Raw genomic sequence first — 22459 nt, 5'->3', positions numbered from 1 at the left:
AATAAATTAAAAACCGAATCAATTATATAAGTAGGAGGATATGAAAAAAACAAAAGTCAGAGGATAATGTAGAGAGAATGTATTCATTCACACATTCATTCAGCAGCCATCATTGACTGTATATGCCAGGCACTGTGCTAGATGCTAGGAACATAAAGATGAATGAAATTGTGGCTGTCCCCACAGCTCATAGTAACCCAGACTTGAATATGATGCTGCCACAGCACCTTTTTTATTACTGTTTGAAAATTAATGAAGAAAAATACCTTGGAGAATTTTGATGCCACTGATAGATATAGAAATAGCAATGCTTTCCCATCAATGCTAAATTACCTGGTTAAAGGCAACTTGGCCTTGAAAATTTAAGCTAGCTTCTCTACTAGCAAAGAGGATTGTATTTAAGATCCTGGTCTTTGAAATCAGATGAGATTTGTGTCAGACTCTCAACTTTGTCTCTCACTACCAGCTGTATAACCTTGGGTAAGTTACTGAGCATTTCTAAGTTTCATATTATCTGCAGAATAGCAATTTTAATGTTACCTACTTCATCAAGTTGTTATGAAGATTACATTTTAAGTATATGCAAAGCACTTTTTATAGTTATCATTATTATTATCTGGAGAGGAATCACGGTTTTTCAACAAAGGTTTTTGTTAAAGAAAATAAGATTCCATTTCTACTGGCAGATTCCTCTTTAAACTGCCTATTTTTGTTCTCCTACATCTTTTGCTCCCCAAAATGATCATTTGGCTGAAAGCTTAGCCATAATGCAGAATGACTCCCAGGGAGGGGAAGAGCACCTTCCAAAAATCCATGATAAATATCTTTTGGCTTTATAACTCTACAGGCTTAAATCCTACTTTGTAGCCAAGGCCGAGGGTATTAACCTTCTTGGCAGTTTCAACTCACACACTGTGCAGAAATCAATTGTTTTGGGGAAAATATAATACACATTGGAGCAGGTTAAAATCTATGATTTTTATGCATCTTCTGCCCTGGTGTCCTTTCATACGTTTTAACTTTACATTAAAGGAAGTCCATGTGCCATAAAATAAAAGATCGATGTATTTTATTGCATAGTCCCCCAAAAAAGCACATCTGCATAGCAAAAAAAAAAAAAGATGCCAACTCAAAAGATAAATAAATTGAGAAAATATTTGCCACAAACATAACATACAAAACTAATCTTCTTAGCAAATAAAGAACTCCCACAAACTGAGAAGAAAAACCTGAATCCAGAAGAAAAAGGAAGGAAACTGAGCAGGAAATTCACAAAAAAAGAAATACAAATCACTCTTAATATGAAAAGATGAGCCACCTAAATTGATGTATGAATTTTCATTTACAATATGGACAAGATCACAATGACGTTCACCTCATAAGACTGCTCTGAGACTCATACCCATAGTACATGCAGAGCGCCAGACAAAAGCCTGCACTTCAGAAGCCACAGGAAGCATGTCCTGTGCCGAACAGGACTCCAGGCCAACTCAGAGCCAAGTGTTGGCATGATCAGAACAAAAGAAACTCAATACTACAGGAGTATATGATTCTAATTAAGGTGTCTATACACCCTCTCTGTTTTCACAGTGATGGAAGCATGTGTTCACTTACTGCTGTAAAAAACAATGCAATATGTAATCATCATATCCTATTTAAAGTAAAAACACCTAATTCTCCTCAAGCAATCTTACTTTCTCCATTCTAGCGAAGTCATCACTGCTCATGTTTTCAATGGAGACGAGAAGTACAAGAATAGAGAGGCACCTGGGTGGCTCAGTCAGTTAAGCGTCTGACTTCGGCTTGGTCATGATCTCACAGTTCGTGGGCTTGAGCCCCACATCAGGTTCTGTGCTGACAGCTCAGAGCCTGGAGCCTGTTTCAAATTCTGTGTCTCCCTCTCTCTCTCTGCCCCTCCCATGCTCATGCTTTATCTCTCTCTCTGTCTCAAAAATAAATAAACAAAAAAAGATTTTTTTTAAAGTACAAGAATAGAGATGATTCAGAATAATAACTAATCCATCATCTTTCTGTCCATTTGCCTCAGACACAGAGACTGAATGGGGAAACCTAAAACAAGATTAAGGACAACTTTGTATTTTGGATTCAGAGAAACTAAAAGGATCTAGTTGCTCCACCTGCCCATCGGTGAGTGCACATTCATAGTCTTTGTTCTCAGCAGTGTCTGCAACTGTTAGCCCTGTAGGTGCCAAGATTCAGGTTGAGCACTGATACAGCTTACTGAGTGACTATGAAAACAAAGTGGGAGGCCATTTTTTTCTTGCCTTTCAAATTATACAACATTCTGACTCATACTTTCCCCTCATTTTAATGTGTACAATTTTTACTGTTATAGTGTTCTGTGAGTTATATATCACATGCAAATTATAATAAAGATCCCGCCAAACTAGTTTACCAAAATTGCTATAATAATAAAATGAATAATATGCATTCATATGAATAAAGTTACAAACAGAAGTTGCAAAAAAGTCTGAATATCATTTGGAAGTGCTCTGCAGCAGCTCTGGCATCAAGATACTCTCCAGAGAATAATGTCTTTGGATGAACCCTGGCACCTTATATGCAGCTAATGATACCTAATGGAAAGTCATTTAAATGGTCCCACATCCTGTTACATATTGAGATCAATAATCAGAGACAGTATGGGAAACAAGTAAGTGGTTTTTAAATTACTGTGTAGGAAGATATTATTTAGATTTACTCTGCTTAGATTTTCTGATCAATTAACAGGTCACAGCCAAGCAAAGCTTACATTATTCCAAGTGCTGCAATGAACCATTTCCCGCATTAATAAAATGCAACAGTCCTAAGTTCATTCAAGCAGCTGTTGCATTTATCATACTTATACTTACAAATGACTATAATGATCACATAATGTTGTTATTATCACTTTTTGGAAATGTTCCAGGATTTGTTTTCTGAGAACTCATGTGGGTCCTTCCATTTCAAACATAGAATATATAAAATATTCAGTACATTTAAATTGAGGAGTAGAAGTATATTTCACCAATTATTTTAGTTGTAATAAATACACAACAAGCCAGACATAAGAATGTCAGTCCTTTCAAGTTCCATTTATCCCTGTATAGTGTCATAAGAAAGACTGAGATCCAAAGTTGGAGAAAACAGATTCACTTATTATACTTTCTGATAGCTAGCGGTCGATATTTTCAAGCAGTTTATATCATTCCAAACGTCACAAGTGAATTTATCTTATACCATAATTCTTTTTTTTAAGTTTATTTATTTTGAGAAAGAGTGTGTGTGAGCAGGGGAGGGGCAGAGAGGGGGGGGGGAGAGAGAGAGAGAGAGAGAGAGAGAGAGAGAGAGAGAGAGAGAGAGAATCCGAAGCAGATTCCACACTGTCAGGACAGAGCCTGACGTGGGGCTCAAACCCATGAACTATAAGATCATGACATGAGCTGAAATCAAGAGTCAGATGCTCAATCAACTGAGCCACCCATAAGCCATTCTTCCATCATGATTCTTGACCCTAAGTGTTTATCCCTAAGGAGATGTAGTTTATCACTCTCCTTCACTTCCTCCCCACCCAGCAGCAACTTTTGTTTTCATCTTGTGAACTGACTGAATTAAATGATTCTAAGCGCCCTGAGAATGTCAACCCTATCATAGTCAATTTCACCAGGAAACTGGAAATGTACAATAACACATTATGCATATCATCACCTCACTCACAGCATTGACATCTCTACAGCCTGAATTCATGAATCAACATTTCCTCTTTAAACTAAAACAAAGAAACTTCAAAGATAATGGAGCAATCAGCATTCAAAGCCTTCTAAGTCTTAAATAATTATCTCTTATGTAGCTTTAAATTAAATTGTGATGTGCTTTTACACCTACAGTGTAAAAAAAATAGCTTTATCGTAGTAAATACAGCAATTCAAGAAGAGAGGAGAGAGGGTTTAAAGTGTTGTTTGTTTGGGGGAAACAGAGGGCGACAGTGAGTCCCAGAATTCCTACAAGATTTAACAAGATATAAATTCCTTCCAGAGTGGCACTATGTCTCTTTCCTGTTCCTCTTCCCTTCAGCCGCTCAACCACAGCAGTGTTCTCTCATACTCCTCCATATGTTCAGACAGCTGTTCAAGACAGACTATTTTGGATTTATTGATTTCTTCATAAATTAATCACTCTGAAACAAGAATATATTAGATTAAATTATTCAATCCATATAGGCTCCTGTGATAGAATAAAATTATATGAGAGAGGGAGAGAGGCATCCTCCTTCTCTCTAGGGTTCCCTTCCTATAGTAACGAATTATTTACAATTATGCATCAGTCAAGACACTTCAATAATGAAAATGCCTAAGCAATGGTATTTGAAAAAATGTTTATGGTAGTTGTTTTTACCAGAATGGTATTGCTAAGGTGGCTTTTGGCCCAGGTATATGTAGTGCATTATAAAAACCTCTATTTCAAGGCTTTCTAACTTGAGATACTTCACATGTATTTAGTCTTAATCCAAAAAGACAATGTTTGAGAGTTGGTCAGAGTAGTATAGCTTTCCCAAAAAACAATTCATCAAAGCTAATTTTTGAAAGCCAAGGTACATATGCAGTTTGTTTATTCATAATTTGTTCACAGTAGGGACATGATTTTAAGCTAATAATTAAGTAGTCACTTGTTCTTCAGTCTGGGTTCTTCAATGACATTTTATTATTCAAATTTATTACTGGTCTTAACTTTAGAGTTAGGGAAAATTAAGGCTACAGAACAAATAGGCTGGTGCCAGCTAAGGGATACCAGATGCACTTGAAAAGTAAGCACCAGTATTTAAACTAATTTACAGAATGTTACACAATTCATGTGAGAAAACTGATATAAAAAAGAGATAAGTTGTTTTTGTCATTTATAGTGCCTCTATGGGATACTAATATGTCTTTAAAAAGCTAGAGCCTAAGAAAAGTAGATCAGTTATTTTGTGATCATCTGAAGTACAAGGGATGGGGAGAAAAGAATACACCCAGAAAAAAAATTTTTGGTTTGTTTCATTTTGTTTCTGGGTACTACTCAAAATTAGCAAAAATGAAAAACAGTAACATTATGATAATGGCATTATAGATGACTTAAACACCAACTGTTACTTTGACCTACAAAATGTACAGATTCAAATTTCTTACTGATTTTATTCAACTGTTATTGCAGTTACTATAAGTACTATTCTGTTAAAAAAAATCTATATTCCTAGTTATAATGAGTAAGTTTTAACATAATACCCTATTGAGCTGTAGAAATGCATAATTTTATAGCAACGTTGGGAATATACATACATGAATGAAAGCTGTAAATAGAAGTTGCAAAATAGGATCTCAAAATCATATGAAAACTTAGTCCACTGACTCTCTATACCTACATGTTGTTCATTTATTCTCAAGGAATAATGAAGCCACCTGAGGAAATTCAATACCCCATACAGTGCTGATATAGCCCCTTCTCTCTCCACACAGCCACCCTCAGATGGTGGAGGCACATATATTATGTTCCCACACACATAGAAACAAGGATCTCTAGCAGGTTGGCACATTGGTTGGTTGGTTGGTTGGTTGGTTGGTTGGTTGGTTGATTTTGATGGGTTTCTAATAGAATGCTTTCCCTCCTTTATGGAAAGTCTCCAAGATAGGAAATATAAATAACTACCTGACAAATGAAGCCACTAACACTACATGTCCTCTCTATGGCCTTGAGCAGGCCACCTAATGTCTTGGAGCCTCAGTTACTTTGTTTAATATAAGGAGTTGGACTTTAAGCTTCCCTCTAGTTCTGCAGTTCTAAATCTAGATCTCTTGCCTCCTTAAATGTATGGTTGGCCTAATTACTTGCTCAAGACCTAAAAGAAGATCATAATTCTCTCATAACTCTGATTTCCCATTTTATACCCAGGCGACTACTTCGTCCCATCATTGGTAGGAGTTAGCAGCATGTGCCTGTGAGTGCTGTAAGGAGCCACTTGGGTCCTAGAATTTACAACTAAGCTCTACTTTTTAGATGAGCAAAGGGGCTGAGAGAAGACTCCCTTAATTATCTGAGACTGTGATAATTTCCAAGAACCTACATTCATCAGTGCACATATTGGAAAGCAGGACTTCCTACTCTCCAGATGGCACAGAGGGTGATTGGGGATAATTCTAGAGAATAACACAAGTTACACTCAAATGGGGCCCTTCCAAAGATGGGGGGCAAAGTAATATTTTTCCTCAATTATAGCTCTATATGCCAATTCCTGTATTTTACATACCATGAGTATGCAAATGCTCCCTTAGGGAGAAATGTTATTAAGCATATTGGCAAAAAAGGATGACAAAGCTGGGATGTAGATTAGCTATTTTAATAATACAGAGGGCCAATTGCTTATTCTTTGGAGAGTGACTAGAGCGGCAATTAAATTGCAAAAGTGTCAATAAAATAAATGTTGATTACACCCAACCTAAGAATCTGTAATAAAACAGAAACAACTTTTTTTCTAGCATATATTTTCAAGCCCATGGCTTTGGAATTACATATACTTATTTTCTATTTTCATAGGATAGACTTGTTTTCGATTATTAGTGTGAAAATTTAAATTCTGGTTTCAAAAGAATTATCTTCAAAGATGGTGAGTTTCCTCTAAACAGTTGTAATTTCGCTTTCTCTTTTTAATTTTGTTTAAAGTTTCTTTTCTTTATTCTGAGAGAGAGGTCATTAGGAGCAAATAGAGGGAGAGAGAGAGTCCCAGGCAGGCCCCTCACTGTCAGCACAGAGGCTGACATAGGGCTTGAACTCATGAACCATGAGATCATGACCTGAGCTGAAATAAAGAATTGGATGCTTAACCAACTGCGCTGCCCAGCCACCCTGTGGTTTTACTCTCTATTCCCCAAGTCTTAATGTTTTATAAACATGGCTGGCACCTTTATTTTACCCAATGTTCCAAGTCAGAATTTCTACACTTAGTACTTGAATTAGTCATATAAGACATGTCAATTTATTTTGCAGGGATCTAAGCATTTTGCAAATGTTTCAATACTCAAAAATGAGTTAAGATATAATACTACATATTTCATACTACTCTCTCCAAAAATGTCTATCTAAGATGCACGTTTGTGTGATAAGCTCTGTGGGTAATTTTGAAAATAAAAATATGTTTTGTGACCTAAGATAACAGATAAGGGACAATTATTACAACCTGAAGAAATTCTAAAGAACCTGCAGTATTTTCCTATTAACTTATTGGCTGAGGGTGAAGAGAACTGCCAGCTAAATCTCCAAAGCCAATGTCCAAAATATGGACATATGAAGCAGAAGCTTTGAATGTCCCATGAACACACTGAATATGGTGACTGTCCCATACAGGACTCAAGGGTGTGTGAATCCCAGCCACCTAGAAGTTTGGTGGTGGTGGTGGTGGTGGTTGTTATTGTTGCTGTTGTTTTCTTAAAAAAACAAAAAAAAACAATGGCCTGAGACTGAAAAATTGTTTTCAGTGGTAGCACTAGAGTTTATTAAGCTGTGCCTTAGCACAGATGCCAGGGCTTAGCCACGGTGCTCTTGATGTGTAAAGCCTGGACATTCTGCTGATTCTTCCTGAGCAATGACCCCAGGAAACTGACAGTCAAGTAGAGATTGTACACAAGCTCATCATCTATCATCTTCTCACATGGCCAGTGGACACTGCCAGACACAGCACCTTCTTCATCTGGGATTAGATTGTGGGTTTCGTTTCATCCACTCTGGCCACCATGTTCTAATTGTGCATCAGCAAGGAAGGGATCTTGCCAGACTGATTCAGGCCAGGGTCCAGGATTCATGGGATCTGCCTCATCGGAGATTCTGAAGCCAAAAAGGCATCATACATCTTGACCAGCTTCTTGACTAATTTTTTATTCTTGAATTCCTTCAGCACCTCAGTCTCCATGTGGGGAATATCCACAGCCCTGGCCTCATCACAGGACTGCTGGTTCCCCAAAACACATACAGAGACCTTGGGGCAGGGAGTAGACTTAAGCCTGATGGTGCCCGAGAAGTGTTGGTCCTTTTGGGGGTCATAGTTCTTCAAGCTGATCTGCAACTCCACCATCTCCAAAAACTCCCCACACTTATGCTGGTTCCCATGCAGGACGTCCAGCTTCACCTAGAACAGGGCACCTCAGGAAACTGCTGCTCGTGGTGCCTTGTGCCACAATAACCAGAAAAGAGAGCTGGAAGTTTGCACTGAGGCAAGAAAATGATTTTTGTTTGACCTGAGCTTTTATTAATGTCAACACAGTCTCTGTGTGCTGATCTTAGAGTCTGGATATTTTAAGAATCTTTCACAGAGTTATACAAGTATGATAACACACAAATGACTTTGCAGTACTAATAACATTCAGTGTGTGTTGTAGGGAACAGTGTTCAGATCTTGATAAGCATTCTCTCTTCAATTTTCCAAACCCCATGAGGTGGACAGGAAGGATACTCTCACCTTTGTTTTACAGATCAGGATGCTGAGAAGCATCAACGTTAAGAAACTAGCTCCAAGTGACAGGGCTAGTAGTAAGTAGACCAGCAGACCCACCCAAGTCTCCCATTTCCACCCCAAAGTGCTTTTCATCACCCATCCTTGCTTCTGAATGTCTCAATGGAGTCATTCTCATCTTCCTCAGCAAACAAAAAGCTCTAAAAGAACCAATGTATGTGGGGAGAGATATGAGTTAGAACATCCCAGATTCTCTTTTTTACATTCAAGCCATTTGTCTAAGAAGCAACTTGGGCTCCCTTTCCAGTGACCTGATTCCAACACACAAGAGAATTACAGTTCTGTTTCACAGCATCATGTTTTATAATTTTTCATTTTGAAAGCTTTTCTCCATGGTCAGGTATATAAGCCCTGGTGGTAAATAAATGATATATTTATCTGTGTCTTCTTAAAGGTAGACCCATTCAATGCATTCCCAGCAGCTCATTACCCAAGAGAGACTGGAAGGCTGGCGGCTAGTGTGACCTCATTTTCAGGATGCACTGCCTTCTGTCTAACGCATTAGCTATCTAAGCCAACTCATTGTAAGACTAACTCGGGGCATGGGTTGGGAGCAGGCAGAGTGTGTTAGGCAGCTGCATCCTACCAGTACACGTGCAAGTTAGGAAACCAACAGGTCAGTGCGAGGTGGGTCTGAGCAGATGGCATCTTTGGCAGAGCTTATGGCAGGAATCTATAAAATGCTTGGTAATTGGTTTCAGCAGGATTTTCTGGGGTAGGTGTCTAAGGGTTGAAATAGCCAAGGCTTTCATTTCTCTGTGCTTGCTCCAGCAAGAGCCAGCACTGTGAGAATCAAAGCTTGCTCTGTATCAAAAGGTGCTCTGTCTTTTAGTAACTTATTTTTATCACTTGCCATTAGTTTTCAAAGAGCGATTTCTTTTATTCTCACCCTTTACATTCCTTTTTTGCTCTTGAAACTTGTTATGCTTTATACCTGAGGACAAAAGCAGCTGGAAATGAGTCCTTTCCACTCTTCCACATCCCTCCTTTTCAGACATAAAACACAAAAAAATGTTAAAGCTCTGTGAGTTGTTGCCACAGGAGTGTGATGGTGATGAGTCTCTTGGTCGTAATTATAAAAACACAAGAATTTGATGACACACATGCATACACACATACACTCCCACAAATATATGTTCCCTATAAGTAATACCCTCTAAAATGACTGCCAGTGGATAACACATAACCTTTCTATCAAGGAAAAGAGACATTTTTAAATGGGGCATTTTCAATACATCTTCGACATCTTTGAAGCAGATTTTGTCAAAAAGATTGAGAGTCAGCCTAAAAGCACCCTTCTACTCATGCACGTCCTCCAAAAGTCTGCCTCGTTCTGTTTATTCTCTTGCATATTCATAAAAAGCACTATTGTCCTACTTCAGGGAATTTTCTTTGCTTCATTAAATTCCCGTATGTCAGAGCTGAAGGGGAACAGATTAACCATCTTATTTTTCACACAAGGAAACTACAGCCCAGAGGGGAAGTGACTTTGCCAAGGCCACGCTTTGGTGGCAGCTGGGCTTTGGATCTCAATCCAGTTCTTTTTCCATCAGGCCAGCCTGCTTCTTAGGGACTAGAGTCTGAAACATTTCATTCCTCCCTTGGAACCTTTTGGCCACTACTGGGTGTCTGGACCCAGACAAGGCTGTGGAAAAGATACAAAAAGAATAAGAAAAGAGCTAGTCCTTGAGGGTTACTCAATTCTTAATTTTTTATTATGTAAATACCAACACTAAGTAATAAATACTTTGTGTTAGATGAAAATTTTGAAGTTATATTTTTCTTTCCTATGTTTGTTGTTGTTAGGGAAAAACGAACGTTTACTATTCCTATAGATAACACCCATTGTGTAGCTTCTGTTGAAACAAAATGAAGGGCTTTAAGGCCAGAAAAGATTAATTTGACACCGTAGAGAGTTTGCAGAAATTTAAAAAAAAAAACTTTCACATTCTATTTGGAAATCTACCACTAAATTCACTAAATCTCATTCAAGCATCTTCCATTTTATAACTCCATTATATCTTAAAATACATGGACATAAAATGTTAACAGATTTAACTTGCCATGTTGTTTCCTGTTCCAATGTATGGAAAAATAGAATGTGTTGAGCCCATTAAATTTAGGGGATAAAATGTAGAGGTAACAAGTTTTTCTTTCTTCTCTCTTTTGCATTTTTAAGTCCCTTATAAATAGACATGCTTTCACTGTTAGAGACGATGTCCAAAGCCTTGCAAAATGGAGGCACTCATTCTCCTCAGCCCTAGCAAACAGAGACCGCCAATGGAGTCAGGTTTGAAAGACGTATCTTGTGACTTCCCTTTTATCTGTATACTCCACTTTTTGATCATCTGTAGTTTCAGCTTCACTTTTGAGTGGCCTTGGGTTCAGGGAGATAGGCAGAGCATTAAATTCAAAACGGGGACAGAATCTGAATAGGCCTTGGGTGACTGACACATAACCTAGGGATGCAATCTATTTCACTGCAGAAAAGAAAATGGCACTCACTCTATCTCCAGGCTCTCTGAAGGTTTCCCATGAATAAAAGCTGGCTGCTGAGTACCTGTGATAGCTGGTGACCCATAGCAACAGCTTACATATAAATGCATTTTCCCCTGTACATGCTTTTTTTTTTTTTTCTCCTTCTTGCTGTCATGGTCCTTTACTGTCCTCACAGCCTTTCCTTTTTTGATTAGAATAATAATAATGGTGACTATTCATTAGATATTTGCTCATGCTAGACACTGCTAAAACACAGCATTTCACTAAACTACACATCAAGTGTGGAAAAGGAAAATATTTTTCTTTCAATTTTGAAAAAAAGCTTAAGTAACTTAACCAATGTCCCTTAAGTAGCAGAGTGGTGGATGCAGATCCCAATGTCCATGCGCATTATCACTATGCCTGTCCAATAGTAACAACTAAAGCTTTTTTAGGTTTTTCAAGTCCCAGGTTGGCTTTCTACTGTAACAGCTGTGTTTTAAGGCTGCCTCATCCACCTAGTCGGCTCAGAGTAATATTAAATGAACCTAAGTAAAATACAATTAATTTTAGGAAAAATCCTAGAACACACTTGAATTTATTTTCTATTGCTGTGTAACAAATTACAAACTTAGCAGCTTACAATAACACAGTTTATTTTCTCATCATTTCCAGGGGTCGGCTGTCTGGCACATTTTAATTGGATCCTCTGGTCAGGGTTTCATAAGGGCCAAATCAAGGTATCAGTTAGATATGTCATCTAGAATCCCAACTAGGGAATGGTTTCGTCTAACCTCGCTCAGATCATTGGCAGAATTAATTTCCTTATGGTTGTAGGACTGAGGTTCCCACTGTCTTGTTGGCTCTCCACCAAGGAACACTCTCACCTCCTACAGGCTACTCTCAGGTGCTTGCCATATGGCCTCCCTCTGGCTCAGCAATGGCTAACATCCCTCAGAGACATCCTACCTGCCGCAGCAATCACAGCTTATTCCTCAATCTAGTCTATTATTTTCTTCCATTCTTTGAAGAGCCAGTAAATATTAAAGAAGAAAAATTGACCGTAATGGAATGTCCACTCATAGATTTCAAAGAAAAAGGTAGATTTGAACTCAAGAGTGGTAAGGAGAGCCTTTCTCTCCTGGCTCTTCAGTCATAGCCCTGTATGTATATCATCCTACATCCTTCCTGCATATGCCTCTAGGCCCTCTACAAGGATCAGCCTCAAATGAGCCTGATTACTCCTCTTATGAAAGACAACAAGAAAATGTCTGTGTTGGGAAGTCAGTATCCCTATCATTTGTTACTTTTCCATGTTTTACATCAATCCTAGGGCACATCCACTGAGAAAGTCTTTACCTCTCCCATTTGCTGATAGGTGTGTTTTATGGAAGACCATATTTTTTAAGGTATATGATTTTAGAATAAAATAACAAATTGTTATATCAGTATTTAGATATGTTTTTATTTCAAGCTGAATTTTAAAGAATGGATTTTTCTAGGGCTATCCTATCAATTTACTTCATAAGTTCAAAAAATGAGACCATTGTCTCCTGATAGAGCTAGGACTCCAATTATGCCAAAATCTATGCCAACACACTATCTTCACTATTTTCCTCAATCTTTGAGTATTGTGTTTGTTTTTCTGCATAGTCTGAGATGGATTTGGAAAGTAAAGTTTTTTAAAGGAGAAAGAACTAGAATATGCTTTAAAGATCTAGATTTTTGGGTTTCCTGGGTGGCTCAGTTGGTTAAGCGACCAAGTTCAGCTCAGCTCATGATCTTGTAGTTGATGAGTTAGAGCCCCACATCGGGTTCTGTGCTGATATCTCAGAGCCTGGAGCTTGCTTCAGATTCTGTCTCTCCCTTTTTCTCTGCCCCTCCCTGGTTCACGCTCTCACTTTCTCTCTCTCTCTCTCTCTCTCTCTCGCTCTCGCTCTCGCTCTCTCTCTCAAAACTAAATAAACAATAGAAAAAAAATTTTTTAATACCTAAAGTCTCAAATGTATCTAATCTGTTTGATCTGTTTAGACAATTTGAGAACCTGTTAGTAAAACCTAATTTAAATAAAGAAAAAGTGGGTAGACTAGGAGTCAAGAAACCTGGATTTTATTTCTGGTTATTGTCAGTTACCTCAGCTATAAACTAAAAGGGTTAATTTAGATAGCCTCCGGGGGTTAAATGCAAATTATCTATTTGGGATGCATGATGCAGTACTGCTGGATGACCAAATGCCATTAGGCTTCTCTGTCAGTGATAAAGATCTTCAGACCAACAAGGATAGAACAAATGTTGTAAGAGGGGTTGGAAGATTTAGATAGACAAAGAATTTCAGAGAGCTTCTGTCTGCTTTAGATAGGTTTAAGTCTCAAGCCTTGACAAGCAACATCCCAGAACATGGAAAGAACTTGCAGACAAAGGTCCCTGATCCACTGCCTGGGCTGGAGCTCTGACAATAGGGAAACATTGTTTTAAAATTTGTGAAAACAAGAAATCCCATAAATTTATATATATTTCTATTTATATATTTATGTTATCTATAAATTATATAAATTTACATAAATCTAAAGATTATATAAATCTATTTGTAATAGATTTATATAATCTATATAGATTCTGTAGATTAATATCTGTAGACATTAATCCAATAAACTTTGAATAGATTCTAGGATTAGTTCCCAAAAAGATGATTTGGGAAGGCTTAGGAAAGGAAGCTTGGATCACTAGGAACCAGTATGGGTTCAGAGTAAGAACAATTATTGACCAGCTGATCACATTTCTTTTGCAGATTGGGATACTAGACTGAAAAGCGAATAATACATAGTCAAATCTTCCTTCTGTGTAACAAGAGTCCCTGAGAAGGGTGGGATGAATCTGGATTAGGAGAAGGGTAGTGAATAGAGAGACACAGAAAGAGACTGAGAAAGACAGAAACAGGGAGGGGGATACTGGTAGAAGTGAAATAAATAGAAGACAAGAGAGAAACTCAGCTCTAGAGAAAAGGAGCATAAGAACAGCTTCCTCTGCAGAAGAAGAGGCCATCTGACTTTTCCCAGCCCTAAGACCAAGATGGCAGCAAGAAGAAAGCCCCATTCTCTTAGCTGGTAGGAAACCCAGTAGTTTTCCCAAATGGAGGTGTCAGTCCTGGCACCAGGGCATGGAGCACTCAGAGCTCAGGATGCCAACCACACTGCAGGGAAAGGAAAGGCACTTTTAGGGAATTCAGGAGCCACCACTGCCCAAGGACCTATGCAGCTGTGGGCCAGCTGCAAGCCGCGGGCCAGCTGCAAGCCGCAGTCAAGGCTGTGGCACCTGGGTCTCTCTCCAGTAGAACACCTTTGGGCTTAACGGAAGAACAGAGGACTTTTTATCTGAAGACATACATTCCCATTTGTACCCTCCAGGAAGTGTAAATCTCCTCAGCGGAATGAGCAAAGACAAGGTTTCTGAAGCCCTGCCTAGGACTGAATCCCACTCTTCTATTTGCTAGCTGATCTTGTACAAGTTACTTATCTCCCCCTAATCTTTACACTAAGGCAGTGATACTAAAATCCCTCCCTAATAGGGATGTCCAGAGGATTAAATGACAATTATCCATCTAAAGAGCTTAATATTAGATATTATTAACATAATACATTAACACAGTAGCTCAAGCTGATGGTGTCTGAGGAATCTTTAACAAAGTCTCTCATGACATATTTGTGGACAAGACAGAGAAATGAGGAATAACCATAGATACAAGTTTGTGACTTGTAACTGATTAAGTGGCAAAGCAAAAGAATACAAATTAATTTAAGGCTATACAGTCTGGAGAATTGCTGTGAATTACAAAAGACCTGCTAGGAGTCTTCAAATTCTTCCCAAATTGCAGATCCCTACTTCGATGCTCAGAGACAAATAAATGACAAAGCAATTCCATAAACCTTCCTTTTAATATTCTCCAAAATGTTACTTAGAGTAACTTGCTAAACTAGTTATTGAAGATTACTAAAATTTGACATTCACAAGCTAACTAAAATGAGCCCAATACTAAACTTACTGAGGGAGGCCTAAAGTTGGCCAATACTGGGCTATACTGAAGCACGTGTATCACCTGAGCACATGTGCAAATTTCTGAAATGTGGCATCTTTATTACCACATCATCAGGCTTACATAGTTTTCAAGTGATGTTATATGTTGAATCAATTGGTAGATCACATTACTTGTTAACAATTACTCACCCATCCTCAGTCACTTCATGAATGTTCTCTGTAAGTCCTGGCCCTCCTGGATTTCTCCAGAGGACGTGGACACACTACTCCAGGAGATCCGTGAGTACAAGCTGCACACTTTCCAACACCTCACATACCTCGGACTCAAAAGACAGGGTGGGCATTTTCTTTGCTCCAGTATCTCTCCAAGAACGTGATACATCTATCTTGAATAAAAATCTAAGCATGTTCCATTAGGGCACCTGCCTTCTGGCTCTCTCACCCTGAACCCTCTGCATCTTCCCACCCTTTCTTCACCTATTATCTCCCTTCACTTCCCCTTGACTCCTTGAGGACTCTGGCATCTGATTCGCAGTCTTCCTCTTTGCACAATCACCCCGGGAGATTGCAGTGCTCGTGTGGATAACCCAGCCACACCCCTAGTCTCTCACTTCTTTCATCTACCCAACTCCATCTCTGAAATGTAAATTCTTCCTGACTATAACCACTTTTCTTGTATTCCCAGGACCCCATAAAGGCCTCCATTTCCTCCGATTAGAGCAACATCACCTTACCTCTGCCATCTTCTGTATGTAACTGCGGCTCCATGTCCCTCACGTCAGCTGTCCTCTCATTGTATTAGTTTCCTGTGACTGCTATAACAACTACCACAAACTTGGAGTCTAGAAGAAGAGAAACTTATTCTCTCACAGTTTCAGAGGCAGAAATATGAAATCAAGGTGCCACACTCCCTCCAGAAGCTCTGGGAGATCTTTTGCTCAGTGCTTCTCTCCTAGTTTCTGGTACTCCAGGCCCTCCTCAACTTGTAGCCACATAACTCCAATCTCTGCCTTCGTCTTCATGCTGTCTTGTCTTCTGTGTTCATATCAGAGCTTCCTCCACCCCTCTCCTACAAGGATACATGTGATGACACCAGGGCCCACCTGGATAATCTAAGATAAGCCTCTCATGTCAAGACATTTACCCACATTTTTTCCATACAAAATAATACAGATTTCAAATATTAGGAAGTGAATGTTTCTTTAGGGCACTATTTCTTTTCAGCCTACTATGCTCATCAATATTCTCAACATCTTTGCCTCCCTGACCCTTCTCTGCCATCCAGAGAAGCATCAACCTTCTTGCCATCCCCACCTGGGCCATTGATTTCTGCTGAACAATATCACACACTCTCATGGATAGATGCCACTACAGATGTAGTCTCCAATCCAGGAAATCAGATTTGTCACTTCCCTTCTGGATTAGACCATACTATACAGTCAAGTCCAGAATTATAAATAGGCAAGTATAAAAACTTGGATTGAGTTTGAAGTTATTTTTATTTTGATTTATTCCCACAGCAGTGTAAAAGATACAGATAATATCCATTGGATATGGGCAAATATGGTTCCTACTTCCTTCTTACGTCATGGAGGCATACCAGTATTATGCAGTATTATGGTCTCAGCAGCTTATGTAGAAGGAGAAGACCACAGGACTAGAGAATCAGAGAACTATGGACTCACTGCCTTTCATATGCCCAATAAGGTCAAGCCCAAAAGCAACTTATATTACTATATAAAGCTGTCAGAGAAAGCTCCACAGGAAGCCATGTCACCCAGACCCAATGTCCGTGTTCTTGGTCTTATCTCTGCTGCACTAACACAGGGCTCTGGGAGTTTTCCATTTCTGCTCCCCTAGAGGCATTCTTATTATGCTCATAATAAAATCCAAACCCCTTTGGTGGCGCCTGGGTGGCTCAGTCGATTAAGCCTCCGACTTCGGCTCAGGTCAGATCTCACATTCGTGGGTTCGAGCCCCGCGTCAGGCTCTGTGCTGACAGCTAGCTCAGAGCCTGGAGCCTGCTTCTGGTTCTGTGTCTCCTTCTCTCTCTGCCCCTCCCCCTCTCATGCTCTGTCTCTCTCTGTAACAAAAATAAATAAAACATTAAAAAAAAAATCCAAACTCCTTTGGCAGAAGTATGTTTTATTCCTTTCAAGCCTCTTCTTTCATCTCTCAGCACTCCCCACCATTAACATTTAAATACTTGGAGTCCTGGACAGATATTTATTTTTCTCTCTTGCCTCTGAGTCTTGGCACTTCCTAATCTCCCTGCCTGGAATGCCATTCTCCCCTCCCCGCTTCCCCCTGCTTATTCCCATCATTCATCAGGAGCCAAGTCCAGCTCCAGGTCCTCCCAGAGGCCCCACCCAGCCCCCTGGTTTGTCCTCGCTACTCCCACATTTGCTATCACCACTACCACCCCAGGCTGGTTTAGGTACCCCTCTTTGTCTAAGTAAAGCCCTACTCTTTTCCCTGGCATAGCCTTTTCCACACCATTATCTAATTAACCGTATTTGCAGTAATCTGTCCTATTATGTTTTACAGTCCTTGCAGGCAGATGTATGTATTCCCGGCACCGAGCACAGTGCCTGACACATAATGAGTGCTCAATAAATATTGAATGAATAAATTGGTATAAATTCATCAATACAAATCATCTGTAGGGTTTAGAAGCCAAGGTCATTCACTATTCACACAAAATGAAATACCAGGAGTGAGGAAGCTGTTCACTCAACTATACTCTGCAGTGATCAGGCTGATCATATTTCATGTTTGGGCACCACCCTTCAAGAAAGACATGAATACCAGAGTGTGTCTGGCAAAGACCAAACAGAAAAGTGAAGGTTTGGAAACCATGAAAGCAGAGGACTATCTGTAGAAAGTAATGGTGTTTACTGTGGAGAAGGGAAGATTCAGGAGCTGCCTACCTGAGGGCCGTCTTCACTACCTGAGATGATGCTGTGTGGCTACAGTGGAACAGAACTGCTTCAGAACTTCCTTCCAGTCATGAGTGGAATGGCTGCTTTCCTCAGATCGGAATGGGCTGCCATGCTGGAGAGGGATTCATAAGCCCAAACATGGAGGAATTGGGGTGGTAGAAGAGTTGAGAGCATCATGGGAGTGGTCACACTAACTGTTTTCTGCAGACCCTCCAACCCTGGCATTCCGAGTTTCAAATTAATTAGCATGTCAGGCACTTTGCTACTTAGCGGTTCTGGAACATCCTCGGCTCTGTCGTGCTGCGTGGGAGTACACGGCGTTGACAAATGCTCTCCCGGCCAGGCCGATCTCTGTTCGTTGAGTGGAGACAATTCCAGCCAAATATTTCAGCATGATTTGATTTCTTCTCTCTTCCAGCTGTCTGTCAGTGATTATAAAATTGTATATTCTGCTCTGCAAGACTATAACAAACTGCCTTAACAGGGATGCTAACAAACAAACAAATAAACAGCAACTACTTTTCCTCAGAAGCCCTGGGATGAGATTCTGACCACTGACTCAGCTGATAGCGTGCTTTCTTGTTCGTATATAACATCATTGTTCTTCAACTGACATGTTTGATTTATGGCTCTTAATATCTTTGAAGTAATGCACTTGGTAATTGTAGTCACTCTATTGATTTTCATAAAACTACTTTATTCACTGTGAAGCCACCTCTAAAGCCAGTGAATCATGCACTCTCTATCTCCAGCTGTTTGGGTGGTTATATGAATATTCAAACAGGGCTTTTTGCCAGCTTCGGACACCATTTATTCCAGAACTATATCTTTAAATTCCCTAATGAGTCTATCCATTAATAACTGGGTGTTGCTAACCAATCCATACAAACTTGTTTTAACTATCTCTAGTATTTTATGTACATCAAAGGTTTCCAAATAAAAAGGATCATATGGAGCAAGAAAAGAATTAGCTTACTTTCCAAAGCACACATATAATTATTAACTATGTTATGAAGGGAAGGTCAAAACTGCTAAGAGAAGAAAATGATAAAACAGACACTGACATTTAGTCTCTCTCTGATAGAGGCCATAATCCTTGCTTGAGGTAAGTTTTCTTGATGGATTTCTAAGGTACTAAGCTTTTCGTTTTTTGTTTCCTTTTATCCATGTGTGTTTTCCCTGTGAGGCCCATAAACTGCTTTTAAAAGTGGTCATTTTACTCATGCTTAATGGGCCTGGTGTATTTGCTGCTCTCTGTCCTGTCATTTGCTTTGCTTACCACCATCAATATTGAAACACAGTTTTAAGGACCGGGCAGAACAGGTCATTGATCAGTACTGCTAAATGGAGATGGCTGGATCCCTCTGGTTATGTTACAGAAATCCTGGCCAGGTTAGGCATTTTGCAGTCTCTGCGGCGTCGCCCAAAGCTTGCTGATCTGTCTTGCTCCGTAGTGCCATGAATGGAGCCATGCATTAGGATTCAGAAGGATGAGGTTTGCGTCCAGCTGTACCACTGACCAGCTGGGCAAAAATCATAAAGTCAACATTTCCCTAAACCTCTGCCTCCTCTCTGGAAAGCAGAGGTAATAATTCTTGTATCTACCTCACCAAATCATCATGAGAATTAGGTAATACAGGTAAACATAAGCACTTGATAAGTAATGTCACTGATCAAACAAATGGTCATGGTATCATCCAAGATGACTATGAGGAAATAATTCATATTATTCATATTATTCATAGTAACTAATAAAAATGTTGTACCTACACAAGGGAGAAAATATTTTCACATGTAAATACATATAGGTCTATGTTAAGTTTATAGGAATTTTATGTAATTTAAAGCACAAATTGGGTCCTAAAATAGAGTAGCCTAATATGAGACCTTCATAAGCAGAGAATTAGATAAGCTTCTCCCAAACATAACTTCACACAAGCAAAAACATAGAAGGGGCAGGATCAAAGGGGGAGTGTTCTCCAGGTGAACTTAACAGTTTCGTTACACTGTGTGACATTGTACTATTTACTTGTCCATTTCTCACACTTGTTTGTCAACTCCACAAAGGCAACGATTGTATCTGTTTTACTTATCACTGGCCCCCGGAAAGTGTAATTTCCTAGGATACCTGTGAACAGAATCACCTGACTCTGTGTTTAATGAAACTAAGAGGTGTGCATAACCCCAAACTACAGTCTTAGAGGAAGGGCAGCCAAATGTAGTGAAGGTCAGACTGGGGTCCTAGAAGTTGCTGATGGACATCTGGCTCCACTGAAATGGCAGAATTCCCAGGCCCCTCCCAAATCTCAGACTCTCTAGTAGTGAGGTCTAAGAATCCCTATTTTCTTTTGAAGTGTAGCTAACAAAATATTATATTAGTTTTAGTAATCTTTGACAAAAGAGGCAAGAATATTCAACTGGGAAAACACAGACTCTTCAATAAATGGTGTTGGGAAAACTGGACAGCTACATGCAAAAGAACAAAAGTGGACCATTTTCTTACACCATATACAAAATTTAACTCAAAATGGATTCAAAGCTTAAATGTGAGACTGGAAACCATAAAACTATAAGAAGTAAACATAGACAGTAAGCTCTCTGATCAGTCTTAGCAACATATTTATAAATCTGTCTCCTCAGGCAAGGACAACAAAAGCAAAAATAAACAAAGGGGACTACATTAAGCTGAAAATCTTTTGCACAGTGAAGAAGCTACATTTTAAAAGTACATTTTTTAAATTTTTTTATGTTCTTTATTTATTTTTGAGAGACAGTGGGAATAGGGGAGGGTCAGAGAGAGAGGGAGACACAGAATCTGAAGCAGGCTCCAGGCTCTGGGCTGTCAGCACAGAGCCCAACGCGGGGCTCAAACCCACGAACCGTGAGATCATGACCTGAGCTGAAGCCGGACGCTTAACCGACTGAGCCACCCAGGTGCCCCTAAAAGTACATTTTTAAAGACCACTCTCACAAACCCTGAAGTTTGAGACGCATGTTGGAGAGTGTGTTTTAGAGGCTATTGTAGTCAATTTCCAAACTACTGAACAGCCATTTTAGTAGAGTGAGCAGAGAAGAAAGGGAAAGACTTGGGTTGAGAACAGCTTTCACTTCTTACCAGTAGAACGACCTCAGGTGAGTCTAAAGTCTCATTTGTAAAATGGGAATAAGGCCCTCGTCACAAAGTTGTTGGAAAGGGCAAGAGAGAAAACTGTGTATGAAAGTGCTACATAAATTACAAGAGTTAGAGCGAACGCAGATGCAGCTGCTCTTGATCATTGGCTCTCTGAGCCTTCAGACACTGGCTGGCGGAGAAAAGCCAGCCGACTGACACACTCAACTCTGTGAGGTCAGATCTACACACAGCTGTGTGACAGCACCTGCAAGTTCCTCTCACCCAGGCATCCTCCTCTTGAGTCTCAGCATTAAGAACTGGACCTTCCTCATTAATATTTCATTAAAATGATAAAAATTAAGCTTTATCATAACATTAACAATATGCTTTTACTAAGTACTACCTGCCAGACACTTAATGTACATTATTGGCTTTAGTCCTCAAAAACAAAAAAGTATGACATAGTATCCCTTTTTAGAGAAGACAGAAGTAGGGGTACCTGGGAGGCTCAGTTTGTTGAGCATCTGATGTCAGCTCAGGTCATGATCTGATGGTTCGTGGGTTCGAGCCCCATATCAGGCTTGCTGCTGTCAGCCTGTCAGCATGGAGCCCACTTCTGATCCTGTCTCCCTCTCTCTGTTCCTCCCTCACTTGCGCTCTCCCCAACATAAATAAATATTAAAAATTTTTTAAAAGAGGAGAAAAAAGCAAGGCACAGAGGGAGGAAGAACTCATCAAAAGCACACTTTCAAGAGGAGGCAGTGCCAGGGCTTGAATCCAGGCAGTCTGACCCCAGAGCCTGAGCTCATCAGTACATTATATCATTCGTCAGCCTGAGACAAGTATCCTGCACACCTTCCTTCCCTGTTTTCTCTAAGACACATAGACAACCGAGGCACACACACAAAAAACATGGACTAGTCCCTTATCAGCCTGACCAGTTTTCTTCCCACAGTAGTGGGCTGACACGCTACAACTGTGCAACTCTTCCTTTTTTTTTTCTTAATTTAGATTGCAGTTGCATACAAGAGTCATAAAAATCTGATCTTGATTGTATTAGTCCTAGTTTAGGGATTCATCAATATGCATTCACAAAAGAAAATTGCTAAAGATTCCATTATGAGTTTTGCAGGTAGGATGAGACACCTTGAGCACAGGAAATCACTGGAGTGTGAGCCTCTGGATGAAGGGAGCTGGGAGCTGAAAACTGGGCATTTCTCAAGGAGAAAGCTGCAAGCTCTTCTACTGCTAGATATAAAGATCCAGAGCTTTCAGATCCCATAAGACTATTTCAGTATCTAATTAGGTTTCTCAAGAGTGACTAAAGGTACTGACACATTTTCTCTTCTTTTAAATGGC

General features: G+C 39.6%; 1 pseudogene; it reads right to left on the bottom strand.

Moving 5' to 3' along the window:
• Positions 1-7535: 7535 nt before the first annotated feature.
• LOC115295254 lies at positions 7536-15814 on the bottom strand (annotated as a pseudogene).
• Positions 15815-22459: the final 6645 nt, after the last annotated feature.

Source organism: Suricata suricatta, chromosome 7, assembly GCF_006229205.1.
Source record: "Suricata suricatta isolate VVHF042 chromosome 7, meerkat_22Aug2017_6uvM2_HiC, whole genome shotgun sequence".
Lineage (NCBI taxonomy): Eukaryota > Metazoa > Chordata > Mammalia > Carnivora > Herpestidae > Suricata > Suricata suricatta.
Note: the sequence above shows the minus strand (reverse complement) of the source record. Positions and strands in the feature narration are given on the sequence as shown.